This window comes from Cynocephalus volans, chromosome X (assembly GCF_027409185.1).
Source record: "Cynocephalus volans isolate mCynVol1 chromosome X, mCynVol1.pri, whole genome shotgun sequence".
Classification (NCBI taxonomy): domain Eukaryota; kingdom Metazoa; phylum Chordata; class Mammalia; order Dermoptera; family Cynocephalidae; genus Cynocephalus; species Cynocephalus volans.
In genome coordinates this window covers 104331405-104343219 of record NC_084478.1, presented here as the reverse complement: position 1 = coordinate 104343219, position 11815 = coordinate 104331405, and positions in this window count along the sequence as shown.

Genomic DNA, 11815 nt, shown 5'->3' with positions numbered 1-11815 from the left:
CTCACTGAATGCTACCCGGACTAGGCCCCAGATGGGAATTATAAACTTGGCCACCCCCTGAATTTTATCTTATCCGCTCTTCTTAATTTTCTTCTTTATTTTATCTACTCTTCTTAATTTTCACTATTATGGTCTTAGTTTAGGCCCTAATCATCATTCTTATGCACTAGGTCAATAATCTTCCAACTAATCTATCTGCCTCAGATCTTGCCACACCTCTAATCCATTTACCAGTCTGTCACCATGGTTATGTTTCTGAAACAGAAAGCTGTTTACTTCTGAAATAAATGACAGCCCAGCAGCCGCCAAGGTGAGCCGAGACCCACGTGGCACCAGGGCCCAGTCTAAGGCCTAGAGGGAAGGGAAGCACCCATAGCCCAGAAGCTGCCCAGGTAAGCCAAGACCTGTGAGGCACCTGGGTCCAGTCTGAAATAAATGCTATTTTGCTTAAATTTTTTCATTGGCTCTACTTTACCATCTGAATGAAGTAGAATCTTCTTAGCATGGCATGTGAAAACTTCCATACTCTCTGTCCTGCCTGTCTCTCCAGCTTTATCTTTACTAAATGGCCTACTGAATTTACAGTTTTCTTTCCACCACATATTATTCTCTCTACATTTTTTTCTCTGACTTGAATACCTTTCCTCACCTTCGGTTCTAAGTTTAAACTTTTAATTGAATGGTAATATACACACTCATTTTTATTTTTATGTTTTCTATACAGGCTTTTCTCATCAACCCCAGGGGGAGTTGACCATTTGCTCAGGTGAACATCACTTCACTCTCAGATTTCTATGCTAGTATCTACAACACTTGAACATAATTGAGAGTAGAGAGTAGGCTATATCCATTTTTGTATTCTCAACCCCTGCTAAGGCACCTGACATAAGTGGGTGCCTAATAAATATTTATTATATTAATTAATCAAGTAGATTATAGCAGCATTAGAAATGGAAAGAAATTTCAATTAGAGAAACGCGAATGAGATAGAATCAGCAGGGCTTAGTAATTGATTGAATGAGGAGGGTAAGGGAAAGAGAGAAGTCAAAGAATTAAGCCTGCATGATGAGAGGATGTTGGTATCTACAAGGAAAATATGGAATGCAAGGGAGGACAAAGTTCGGGGTAGAAGATGAAGTCTGCTCTCGGCACCTTGAGTTTGATACACTGCTGGTATAGACAAATGAGAATTGGATAAAAATGTCCTGGAGTACCATTAGACTCTCCGGACAATGAAAAGATCCTCTTATTGGATCATCAGTGCACATCATAGGATGTAATTGATCAGTTTAGGCTGAGAGAAAATGCTAGGAATCACAAGATTCACAAGATTAAAAAATGAGGCAGGATTCAGGTATGTACCAGGAAACGAGGCATTGTGGGGATTAACAGTCTGGTTGAATTCAACGTGTAGGCCTCTCTGTTACCATATCAGCTTCACATAGATAGATGTTGATCTGTATCAAAAGAGACTCTTACAGTCTGGAACCATTGCTCATACCTGTTCCTGAGACACTTGATAACTGACCTCTGAAGTTTTCTGTCAATAGTGAGAATGTAAAAGATTTGTATAAAGCCCCCTTCCCCTAATATGAATAAATTCATTTATCAAAAAGTTTTTGAAATAGCGTGACAGTGCAATCATAAGATGGGGACAAGAAACATTAAGAAAATCACAGATTGCTGGTTTGAGCTTCTTCTGTACTTCTTCCTGGCAAAAATGCTAAAATAAATAAATAAAAGCCTTCATCATACTATTATTCTCCACCTTATTTTATGAAAGAAAGCAGGAAAAAAAAGAAGCAAACAATCTCAGTTTAGCTCCTAAGAATTGTTCACAGAGACCTTTGTAGTAGCCTGCCAGGAAGTTCTCTTCTCAGAATTACTGTCACTTTTTGAAGAGAATATCTGAAAATTCAATCTCCAAGTTAAGCTGGAATTCAATAAATAAATTTGATGAATCAAAGATTTACTGAGAATGCTAAATCCTGAGAATAAAAATAAAAGGAGACACACTTCCTGCTCTCAGGGAACTCACAGTTTAGTGGAGGAACTCTCTGCTTCAGTTTAGAAATGCTTTCAAAGCCAGTCTTATCTCAAGGAGACACTTGCAGAAAGGGAATTATGCAAATCTGTAACAGAATTGTGCGTGCACTTTGTGTTCAGGGCCCTACAGATTCGGAGCACTTACTATACCAAATGACATGAAAACTCTGATTTGTGAATTGTTATCTTTTGGGAAGGTTATTGATCCATCTCTGAGTTTAGGTCGCAGCCTTGCTGGAGGGTTAGCAAGAACAGCAGTTCCAAATAACTAGGAAAAATCTAGATTCATGTTACCAAATAAATTGTGTGCTACTGGTAGGGCAGAGTTGTGGATAAATTTTTAGGCAAAGCTAAATGTATCAGGGAACAGTAGTTTCTGAAGTTCTCAGTCTAGTGATTTGTTAGATATTTTGGATTAGATGGATAGATTAGATGTATGTTTTGGATTAGCTGGGTAGCTCCACCGTGAGTTAGATATGTGTTTTGAGGTAATCATACTTCATTACCATCCAATGTGCTAGAAGGATTATTTCTGACTTATCATGTCACTGTCAGAGGAAGAGGCCAGAATGAAGGAGGAGTTGAGGATGAGAAGGATCAAAGCAAATCTTCAAGCACTGGGAATTGCTAAGTGTCAGGGAAAAAGCTGGGGATAAAACATGAACGAGCATGAGGAAACAATATCTACCATTTACTGAGGTATTTGCCTAAGTCCTCAACATAGAAATCCATTTATTTTCACTTTGTTTTTTATTTTTTTTTATTTTTACAGCTGACAAAATTGGATTAGAGAGGTTAAATAATTTGTCCAAATCCCATAACTAATAATTGGTGTCAGTGAGATTCAAATCTAAATCTATCCAAACACTAAAGCCATTGCTGTTAACCAAGTATTTTCAACTGTCAAAAAGTTGAAAGCATGATCTGGAACACAGTAGATCAAAGCCAGGCTGATGAGCTGTACCAGGGTGTAAGAGAATAAAGTCAGGAGGGGAAAGAGAAACACCATGCGTACTCCAGGCTTAGAGGCTGGGAGGGTAGAGGAGAGGCAAATCAATTATAAAGGGGAGAGTTTCTGGGGCATTGAATAACTCTTCATCCTGACTTGCAGGTGTGCATCTGCTAAGGATTTCTGTTTTTATAGCTGTGGTTTGAATAATTAATGTGATTCTGATACCATTATTGAGAATAGAATTCTGGAGCACAGGGGCATAAACAATCTTAGTCTAAATGTGAAATGTCAGGGTAGCTCTATGGTAGCTATGGATTTTTGGAGGGTGGGTGTAGGGGTCGGGGAGGGAGGACTATAGCAAGTAATGACATTATAAGTGTTCTGTATCTTAAGAAAGAATTGCTGTAGTTATTAGTCATCTGAATAGGATTTCACTTTCAAAACTAAATCTTTGTATGGATGGCCTTGCGTTCGGCACCTTTCCATTTTCATCAGGCTCTGATTTCATTCCTCATTTCCTTTGAAGAAGATGATGGTACAGTAGCCATAATGTCATGTGGATCTGTGCCCGGCACATTAGATATATTGTACTGATGGAAATCTCCAAAAATTATTTTATTGAGTATAGAACTGTTTGCATGTTTCAGCATATGTAAGTGGATGTAGGTAGAGGATACAGTTGCCTTTCATTATGGGATCATTATTCCATAGTGTTTACTGTTGCCCTCTAATTGCATCAGTCTTGAGAAACTGCCCTGCATTGTCTTTGACCACTTATTTAAATTTCACAGCAGTGACTTTTGTTGTAACTTCTTTTTTTTTTTTAATGTAAGAAATTTGAGGGTTTTGTATGATATTTCTTGCCTTCCTGGGAGTGCTATCTGGATTGCACATTTACACATACTCCTAGATTTCTTTGAGAAGATAATTATGTGAGTGGTGATCATTATCAGGATGTCCTTGCAACTAGGATATGAATTTCTCCAAACATTGTCGATTCCTATGCTCTAGGCACTGTGTTACAAAAAATAGTGAGCAAGATAGGGTGGCTCTGTGCACACCACCTCTATCACACGTATTTCTTTTTATCCTTGTTTGATTCAAAGTCGATGCTCAATGAACCCTGGCTAAATAATTGGTTGTGCTGAACTGGGGGTCTATATATCACTATATAATCTGCTATGTAAAGGTATTGTTTGCGGCTGAAATTATTTTTTGCACTTACTAGTCCAGTGTTTATCAAAGGGTGGATTTCCTGGGCTGTCTGCATTAGAATCCCCTGGGATGCTTAATATAACTGCAGATTTACTTCTTCTATTCAAAAGGTTCTTATCTACTCGGTCTGGGGCAGTGCTTGGAATTCTACATATTAACAGGCTCTCTGGGGGATTCCAATGCATCTCAAAAACTATAGTGCTTGGCATTATAACTCAAGTGACTGGCAACATTTACTGAGTACTTACTATACCAGGCATTATGCTAAGCACCTTATATGTCTCACTTAATTGGTCTCTTTGTTGCTGTTAGAAGAGGAAACAAACACAGAGAGGTTATGAAACTTTTAGAAATCACTAATAGTTCTATGTGATTCTATTCCTTTGATTGAATTTACTTGGCACCAAATTATTCAGGTAGTCCATTCAAAAATTCAGTAAACCCAGCCCTGTTAGTGTCAAATAGATATCTTCCTTTACTTGAGGGTCAGAGCCCCATTCTCCTGTGCCTTCATTATGAGAGGCTGGGTAGGGTAACAGTTTTGTCAGTGAGAAGTCTATGGCAGGGTTTGAAGAGTTGAGTATCTACTGATCTTTTCTTCCTTTCTTAACACCCTAAAAAGAGGATAATGAAAAGTCCTGATATGTGCAGCAATTACGGGTTGGGTTTCATCTGTCCACAGGTAATTTCTTTCAGGTGCGTGTGTGCCTTTATAAGGAGCTTAAACTATTAGTGTTTGAATGGAGTAAAAAGGGGTATTTGCTCAACATCTTGTCATGTACATTGCTAAGTAATCAAACCAAAAAATTATTCAAAAAATTGGTTGCTAGTTCTCGATTATTGATATTTTTAAGTAGTAGAGTGTAATGGAAATGGCACTAGACTCCATGGCTCTATGACATTGGGAGGGCAGTTGACTTGAGGACCAGAGAAGAGATTGCAAATACTAGATATGAGACAGATCCCTATAGCTTAGGCCGGTTTCTAGTACCGTCTGGATACAGCTCCCGAAAGGAGAGGAATTGTTCTGAGTCCTCCCTTTTTTATACGCAGAAGATGAGTACATTTCAATGCATCTTATAAACAAAGAACAGCTGTGAGTTGGAAGTAGGTTTGATGAAAGGACAGAAAGAAGGTAGGAAGGAAACATCATGCCTGGTAATATATCTCAGCTACAAAATTCACTAGAAAGAAATTCATGAGAAAATAATTTTAAGGGTGTATAAAATCATTTGATGATGTACTCTTCATTTTGACTGAGAACTACTCTAACTGCCTAATTTGATTAAGAATAGCTATAATAACGGTTACTTGCACAACAAAGTGTGAATTACTAAATTGAATGTTCCTTATTTATTCTTGCTTGTAGTGTCCTTGTAAAATAATCCCTTATATATGCCGATTAGAGCCTGGAAATGTTTTAGGTTTTGTTATATGGATAATTATTTAATTTAGAATGATTAAATCAGGAAGATTATGCTCTTCCTTGATGTTAGTGGCTGAGAAGTTAAATGCTCTATGATATGAAAGTCATTTGGTCTAAATAAACATAACACATAAGAGTCAATGACATAACTTTAAAAAATAAAATGAAGTATGCTATGTAAAAGTAAAATCTACTTGCAATGTATGAAAGAAAAATCATTAATACCCATATTTTTGATGAATGATTCAACATGCTCTATTCTTAAATGAATGTAAAGTGTTTAAGTGAATGACATCCCTTGTATTTAACTAGGTTATTGTATAAACTAAATATCATGCATATGTAAAAATACACATCAAAACTGGAGATTAATTTCCTTCTAGTACACCTGGTATTTGGAAGTCAGAATAGCTTTATAGTGACTCATGTAAAGGAAATTGTAGGTCTTTATACTCTAGCTCTATAAATCAACATAAATAAGACTGTAACTCATTCAAAGGGCTTTCCACAAGTAAAACAATAAAAATAAATTATAGTTGATCTTGGAAGGGGCTAATTTTTATATGCTGACTACATAAAGGATCAATATACTGGAGGATGTAATTTGTATCAAACAAAACAATTGGTTTAAGTAAAAAATTTTAAACAAATTATTTGACAGTATGTAAACCAAACAAATAAAATTTGTTTCACTGCTCAAATCTTTTAGAAAAGTGAATTCCCACAGTATGTCTGTTTAGACATGATATAAAGAATATAAGAGTTTCTAATATATACTAATACATATCTAAAGCTGTAATAATTAATGGTGCTGGTGTATTAGTCAATTTCTATTGCTTATAACAGAATATAAGAAAATGGGTAATTTATAAAGAAATGAAATTTATTTCTTACAGTTTGGAGGCTGGGAAGTCCAAGGTCTAGGGACCACATCTGGTGAGGGCCTTCTTCTGGGTGTCAGCGTGTCACATGGTGAGAATGGGCTGAGCAAGAGAGCTAACCTTCTCACTTGCTCTTCTTTTAAAGCCATCAGAACTATGCCCATTATTCCATGAATGGATCAATCCATTCATGATGGTACAGTCCTCAAAATTTAATCATCTCTTAAAGGCCCCACCTTTCAAATACTGTAATTGAATTTCCTACCCTCTTAACACTGTTACAATGGGGGTCACGTTTCCAGTACTTGAACTTTTGGGGGACACATTTAACACATAGCAGCTGGGTACCAGAGAAGAAATAGGTAAGAAGTGAATGGATTACATAAAGAATCCATAAATAGGTCAAAATAATATATGGAAATTTGGATATATTAAAGCTGTCATTTTTCAACAATAGAGAAAGGATAAATGGTTTTGAGACAACAGGAAAAAAATAAACACAGATTTATACTTCTCTTTGCATCAAAATACATTCCAGATGAATCAAATACTTAAACATAAGATAATAAAAGTACTAAAATTAATAAATAAATGAGTGAATTTATTTATAATCTTGAAGTTTGGTAGACCTTTATAACTAGGACATGAAACCTAAAACCCACACATTTGACTGCATAAAAATTAAAATATGAAAAATTTAAAATATGCTGTTATGAAAAACCAGCAAAGTCTACAGGCAAACTGGGAGAACAATTGCAACATATATGATAGAAGGCTATTTTTTTATTTACAAAATACTCCTATATGCCAATGAGCAAAAAGATGGACAACACAATACCAGAGCTGCAAAAGATAGAAATAGGCTGCCCACAGAAAAGGAAATAGAAGTTTAGAAGAGACATATGGAATTGTAGGGGCAGAAAGGTGTGATACCTTGTCTCACTGATCGTGAGGGTTATGGCTGACACTCCTATAACAAAAGATGGGTTAACAAGCGAAAAGCATAACATTTATTTAATCAAAGTTTTATGGGACATGGAAGCCTTCAGAAATAAGACCCACTGACCAAGGGAAAACTGTGTATTTTTATGTTTAGGGTTGATGGAGAATGGACAGCCATATAGAAATGTGACTGGACAAAGAGTATGATCTAATAATAGACTGAGGGGGGAAACCCAGCAGGGCTTGTCTGTTCAGATTTTTTATGGCCTCTCTGTGTAGCATTCCTTCCTCCAGGGTACGGGTCAGGGCCCTTCTGGAATGAGGGTCTTCAAGAGAGAAGGGAGAAGGGAAGGAGTGATCTTTCTAGGTTTTATGGCTTGCTTTGGAGAAGAAGGGTTCTAGTTTCTGTGACCCACCTTGGGGAAAAGGAATTTCGGTTTCTGTGACTTGCTTTGGGAGAGAAAGAGGAGTGTGAGACAGGAAGGCAGGAGAAAGTTAGAGAGATCTTGCTTCTGAGGCCCTTATAATCTTTAGTTTAAAGTATTCAGCACACCAAGGTGCCATACTTTGGGATGTCATGTTCTAAGCCCTGACAGAATGATGCTCAAGTCTGTTCATAATTTAAGAAATGCAAAGTAAAACAACAATGGAATTTTATGTCTCATATATCAGGTCAAAAATTAATAAAAATAATAATGAAAAAATGACAATACCTATTGTTAGGGAGGTATAGGAAGCAGGCATTCTAAATACTTTTGATACTGGTAAAATTTGGGGCAGTATCTATCAAAATTCAAAATTACTTTAATCCCTTAATTCTAACATATAGAATTTAACTAAATGATACACTTGTAAAAGTGTGCCAAAATATGCCTGTAGGGATATTCATTGCAGCATTGTCTGCAGTAACAGTAAATTAAACAACTTAAATGTCCTTCAACAGGGAATTGCTTAAGTAAGTTATAGCATATTGATATAATGCAGTAGCAAAAGAATGAATTAGTTCTCCTAATGCAGATATGAGATGATATCTAAGATGCATTATTAACTGAAATTGATAAGCCATAGAACAGTGTGATCTCATTTGGGTTGTTGGTTGTCAAATAATGCCTCAGGGGGCCCTTTATGGGTGACCCAGCTACCTGGAACCATTTTTACCCAAACTACAAGGGCAACTTCACAACCCAAATTCCCACTGGACTGTAGCTTCTTCTCCCCGGCAGGTAGGTCTGTAACTTCCCATGGACTTTCAAGCTTTCTAGATGTTGGGCAACTGGTGTTTCTCAGCATTTCTCTAAACAGCTGGCGTTCAAGCCCTTCATTGTTGGAGATCACAATATTTGTCTCCCCTTAGTAAGGCTATTTTATGCTAATCCTTCCAAAAAAGGACAGCAGCAGTGAACATGGTCTGTTTCCTGGAGCACAGCTGTGGGGTTTCCAACAGACCCTGGGATTCTCTATTGGATGCCAATGGAAGAGGAACCTTATGACTCCTCTTGATGACACTTACCTTCCTCAGTAAAGCCTTTTCCTGAATTTATAGCACGTCACATTGCTGAATTTGTGCTCACTCGCCATGCCGTGGTATATATTTGTGGTTACGTGCAAAAATGTTTTTTGAAGAATATCCAAGAAACTGTTACCAGGAGTTAGGGACAGAGAAGGGTGATTTGTGTAGGTAAGGGGCTTTTTACTTTTGGTTTTCTACTCTTTTCATTAGAAAGTTGATTTTTAAATTGTTTCACCTTTTCCTTAACTTCTTTATTAGATTAGAAGTACAAAAATAATACAAGTTTATATAGAAGCATATAAAGAAAAATGTATTAATAATCTCTTCCCCCTCCAGTCCTTTCCCTATTCCCATTCCAGGTAACCCAAGTTAGAATTTGGTGTGTTTAATTCCATACCTTCCTCTATGTTCATGCAAACAGATACATACATATATGGAAATTTTCTTTTTTGTTATTTTTTGAAAAAAGTTTTACATTACTTCGCAAATTATTTTCAATTTTATACCTTATTGACCATTATATATAATTTTAACTATTTTTTCATACCTGCATTATATTTCATAGTATGGATAATTTATTTTAGACTCCCCTAATAATGAACATTCTATATAATAAACATAGGGTAGACTACAATGGGATTGCTGGATCAAAGGTTATACATATAATTATCTTTTTAAAGAGATTTGCCCAGAGTATTTTCTACGATGTTTAGCAATTCTTACTCCCACCAACAGTATATGATCGTCTGTTTCTCTGCACTTTGGCCACACTGAAGGTTTATTAATATTTAAAATGTTTCTTAAAGGTACTGGGTGAGAATGGTATATCATTGTTTTTAATTTGTGTTTTTTGAATTAGTGAAGTTGAGCAGCTTTTCATATATTAATTGATTGATTTGTATTTCTATTTAAAAGGAAGCAAGTTCAGGTAGTTTTTACAAATAATTTCTGTGTTATTTCACAAAGGTAGATAGAAATTTCACCATTTTACAAATAATACATATGTTATGTCAAAATGGTAAGATTTCCCCAATGCATTTTATGCAGATAACATAATCATACTATCAAAATCTGGTAAACACAAAAAAGAAAAGTAGACCCATGGTTCTCAATCCTAGGAGCACAGTATATCCATTTGGGGAGCTTTTGAAAATGCTCATGCCTGAGCCCCATCTGAGAGTTTCTGATTTATTTGACTTGGGGTATGGCCTGGGACTTAGTGTTTCTAATGTACTGCCGACCAATGTTACTTATTCAAATAATACCAGATTTTAAATGAAATACAAACAAATTGAATCAAATAATTTATTAAAGGAATAATACCCCATAATTTAGTAGAGTTTATTTTAGGAATATAAAAATAGTTTATTTTACCATTAGGAAATTTATCAATATAATTCATTCCCTCCAAAAATTGAAAGGGAAAGACTATATAGTTATATCAGTAGATGCATAAATGTTATTCAGTCAGCATTTCTAGGAAGATCTCTAAGTTCAGACTAGAAACCCAATACCATGATAAAATTACTTATTACAAACCTTAGAAACATTACTGTAAAGTGAGACATAATGAAGTCATTGAATTCCCTTTAAAGTCAGGATCAAGTCAGGGATGCTTATTTTAATCAATAGTAAATATTTTGAAGATCTGGCTAATTCACTAAGACCATGAACAAGTGATATACATTTTGGAAGTAAAGAGACATGTACAATCCAATTATGTAATTGTATACCTAGAAAATCCAAAAAACTATAAGAAAATTAGTGTTTACAAGATAATTTCATAAGGCAAATGAATAAACTGTAACTATAGAAAATAAATAACTTTTCTTTATGCTAATAACAAACAATTTGGAAAACCAAATGGAAAATAATATCATACCCATAATAAATACAAAAATGCAAAATACCTAAGGTTATATTTAATAAAGAAAATATAGGACTTCTGTGAAGACAGCTATAACATTTTCTTGAAACACTTAAAATAAATCTCCCAAAGTGGAGAGCCATCTCAAGTTCCCATATAAAAAGAATATTCTAAAAATGTCAATTCATCCCAAGTTCCTATGCAAATATAATGCAACTAAAAAAAAAAAATGCGACATCTTCAATGTTGTTGTTTTTTTAAATTGACACCAGATGAAATTGTTGTTTAAGTTCAAATGGAGAAATGAGTGCCTGAAAATATTTAAGAAACCTATGAAAATAAGAATGCTTCATGGGGATTAGTTTTGCCATATTAAAACAACTTGTAAAACCATCAGAATAAATAGGTGGATAGATGATAGGTAGACGATAGACGGATGGACGGATTTAAACCCGAACGCATAATCAAGTCCAGAAACAGAACTAAGTATATATACTAGAACCTAATATTTGACAAATATTGTCTTTTAATTCTGAGTAGAAATGATGCTTTTTAAAATATGATGGTCCTGGCATAATTTGCTATCCATATGGAGAAAAATAAATATATACCCCTATCTCACAACACATACAAAAATAAATTCAAAATGGAATGATGATATAAATGTCAAAAAATGAAATACATTATTCTTAGAAGAAAGTTTAGTGTTTTTCTTCCATCTTAAGCAGGAGACGAACTATAGATGTCATTAGTGAAATTTTCACAGATTTTGCTAGTTTATCGTTTAAAACTCATGTCCTGCAAAAACAAAATAAAAACCATAAATAATGTATAAAGACAACAAACTGAGAAAATATTTGTAATAGTTATAGAAGATTGCTATCCCTAATGAACAAAAACCTCAATAAAAAATAAAAGGTAAAAGGCAAACAATCTAAAAGAAAAATGGGCAAATTTTATTCAGAAACAACTCACA